General features: G+C 34.6%; 1 pseudogene; it reads left to right on the forward strand.

Moving 5' to 3' along the window:
- Window positions 1–1331: 1331 nt before the first annotated feature.
- On the forward strand, window positions 1332–2110 carry LOC149381541 (GTP cyclohydrolase 1 pseudogene; annotated as a pseudogene).
- The last annotated feature ends 1773 nt before the right edge of the window (window positions 2111–3883 follow it).

Genomic DNA, 3883 nt, shown 5'->3' on the forward strand with positions numbered 1-3883 from the left:
AGTCGGAAATACCTTTGAAAGCACATGATCAAATGTATTATATTCAATAACTTCATAAGCATGATTAATCTCTTTTAAAACTAGAATCATCAACTTTTAACAAACCTGGTAGTGATATGTGTGGTTTTCCAGCAAGGGATTACTAAAAGCCGGTTGTTCGAAAAAGTCCACGCAATCGTACAGATCTCCAAAATACTAGTTGCGTAGGCTATTATTTTTAGTACAAAGTGGTACATAATAAAATAAATTTACCAAAAAAACATAAAGATAAATACCTCTAAGGTTTTGACCGGTGGCTTATTCAAAGATTTGGGTTTTTTCTGGATTTCAAACCCTTCTTTCAATGTTAATTTCATGTGACGTTTCTCACACTTTACACATATGAGCGAACTCAGTCCTAAAGCGAGAACTAATAACATCATCTTGATTCCCATCGTCAATTTGCAATGCACCTACATAACATCACAATAAATTTTTTTTTTTTCTGAAATTAAAAAAAAGATGGGCATGTTATAAAGAGGTTGAATATAACTTCTTGGAACACCAGTGGGGTTACGAATCAATGAGAGTTGTTTAAGAGAATATGCATCCAATATAAATATATATATATATATATATATATATATATATATATATATATTAGAGAGAGAGAGAGAGAGTGCATATCTGCACAGCTATAAATACAAATAATCATGCTAATAAATTTCTAATATATAAAATTTAAGTGCATTCATAAACATATATAAGAATCATTGACCAGACATATATGTAAGATAATTAATATATGTAAGATAAGATCATTGACCAGACATTCCAAAATAAAAGAATTAAATATTTCTAGACTTACAATTACAACTGTATGAAACAATAAATATGGCCAATTACAACTGTACGCTGTAGGAGAATCTAAATAGCACAATTGGGTTTGACTACGTCAAGTACACGTGGAACCGAATGCAGGATTTAAGGAAAAAAATATTGAGTTTGACCGTCTGAGTTATGAGAGAGAGAGAGAGAGAGAGAGAGAGAGAGAGAGAGAAGTATATAATCAAGAAAATTCTTCGTTGCACTTGCACTTTTGTTTTTTAAGACTAAAATTATTCCAGCATTCACTTTAGTCCATTAAGTTTTATGAAACAGTTAACATAATCTCTATTCTTTATTTTGAATGGTAAAAGTCCATAATCTTGAAAATTACACATTCTGTTGATCCTTACTGCTATATAACGTTAAATTGTTAACATAATCAATATTTAAATGTTTATTTTGTAAAATAAATCATTAAAACATTTAAAAAAGGTCTGTCACTGCCATATTCTGTGGTGGGTTTAATGCGTGTGGTGGGTTTGAGCAAGCTCTCCCGAGTCGCCGACATCTTTGCGAAGCAGCTCCAAGACCCGCAACGACTCGCCGACGAGACCTGCTCGGCGCTCCACCACGGGTTCAGGCCGGCCGGCGTGGCCGTCGTTCTCCAGTGCGAGCACCTCAAATTCCCGAGCCTCGATTCACCGGCCCTCGTTCCGACCTCGAAAGGATGGGTCAAGTCCGTGGTCTGCTCCGGCTCGGGGGTCTTCGAGGACGGAGGCTCCGCGGCCTGGGCCGAGTTCTTGAGCCTGCTTAAGTTCCGAGGGACCATGGTGGACCAGGATCGCGATCGGAGCCGGCCTTGGTGCCCGTTTCGGGTCCTCGGCGGTGGGCCTCAAAGATCGAACCGGCGATGGCCGCGGCCGTGGCTTCGATCATCTGGTCGCTCGGGGAAAACCCGACGAGGAAAGAGCTCGCGGGCACGCCCGTGTGGTTCGTCGGGTGGCTTGGAAACTTTCGGAACGTCGAGATGGAGACGAAGCTCGTGAACGGGTTCGGCGGCGGAGCCGTCAACGGTGGCGGCGGAGAGAAGCGGATCGAGTCGGAGCTGAACTTTCCGTTCTGGTCTCAGTGTGAGCACCACTTGCTTCTGTTCCACGCCATTGTTCACATTGGTTGCGTGTCTGGCGGCAAAAGCGGTCCCAGTCCGGATCGGACCTCTCATCTCCGGTCGATAGTCCATTATTTTTTGTTTATTTTACAAAAGAAATGTTTAAATGTGAATTATGTTAACAATTTAACATAATAAAGCAGTATGGACTAACAGAATGTGTAATTTTCAAGATTATAGATTTTTACTGTTCAAAATAAAAAATAGAGATTATGTTAGTTATTTCCTAAAATTTAAGGGATTTTTGCCGTCATAAGAATTATGTTAGTTGTTTCCACTCTCACATGCAATTGTTGAATATCTATACAATTTCTTCTCATAAAGTGCTTCGATCGATACATTCGCTAACATATTATTCGATATATATGATCACCAACAGGTTTAGACAACACGCCATAATTCATATTTGTTTTAGGGTCAAGTACTGGCTTTGTCTGGTGTAGGGAATAAGATTTTTTTAAAAAAAAGTATTTGCTCGATCGTTTTAATAAGCTATTCAAGCCATAATTAATTTACTTTCATAATTGTTGGACGATTAAATCAAATGATAAGCAACATATGTTAACTCATATGACTTTTTTTTTTCACTGATAGATGATAAAATATAATTACCTGATGTTACATATATGCAAGGTGAAGCGTTGACCCAATCAACTTATAGAAACGCATTACTTTTCAGACTCTAATTCCAAGGTTCTCCGATGAAAAATAATTAAGTCCCTAAATTATTCAAGAAAAATTACATATATTTAGTCACGTGAGACGTTCAAATTACTAAATAAGCAGCGTTAGAATGTCTAAATTACACCGAATTCGCTTAAATATGTGAGTAAATTAAATTAGATAACAGTCTGTAATAATCCAAGACGAAAATTTAAAAAATAACTCTCTTTCCTGTTTAATGATTGCTCGCAAAAAAACTTTGGATTATTACTAAACTAGTATTTTTTTTAAGAGATTTGTAAGTAACTACGCCACTTTAAACATGTGAATTTGGATCTAGTCTATGTTTGACAATTTTTAGGGATATAGCCAAATGGCTTATGTGACAATAATTAAGGTCTGATTTGCCCTTATTTATTAACAAATTCGTCCATTTCTCTTTCCTATTTTTTTTTCAAATAATTTTTTTGCATCAAAACTTCAAAAATTCGTATCTTTCTCATACGAACTCGAAATTGAGTGATTTCAGATCCTACAAATTCGTGGCGTCGAAATCTTCAAAAATAGACCCATTGTGTTTGATGAAAAATTATGTTTAATGCATCATAGTTACATTTCCATTTATTTTTTTGATAATTTAAAAAATTTCCAGTTATTTCCATATTTAATGTAGTAACGTGATTTTTCTACATCTATGGTATTAAACATGATTTTTCATCAAACACAATGGATCTATTTTTGAAGATCTCAGCGTCACGAATCCGTAGGATTTGGAATCACTCAATTTCGAGTTCATATGAGATAGATATGGCTTTTTGAAGTTTTTATGTAAAAAAAATGTAGGAAAAAAGTAGGAGAGAGAAAGTGACGAATTTGTTAATAAATAAGGGTAAATCAGACCTTAATTATTGCCACATAAGTCTGTTGGCTATTTCCCTAAAAATTGTAAAACATAGGCTAAAAACAAATTTTATAGTTTCATTTTTGCTATTTCGCTACACTGTCCTTTTTTTAATGTAAATCTTTATTTCTTTATAAAATTATAAATAGAGTTATAAATTGTAAACAAAGTTTAATGAAACTCGAAACAAATAAATTTATAAATTTTTTTTGTAAACATATAAATAAAATTATCTAAATCATAAAAAAAACTTTTTTGCAATAAATATTTTAGACATATTAGACTCGCTTCGCCGTAAAAAAAAAAAAAAAAAAAAAATTACCGCTCACAACTCACAAGTTCAC

Source organism: Urtica dioica, chromosome 11 (genome assembly GCF_054948205.1).
Source record: "Urtica dioica subsp. dioica isolate 48M chromosome 11, U.dioica_male_clone48M_v1_H2, whole genome shotgun sequence".
In the NCBI taxonomy this organism is placed as follows: domain Eukaryota; kingdom Viridiplantae; phylum Streptophyta; class Magnoliopsida; order Rosales; family Urticaceae; genus Urtica; species Urtica dioica.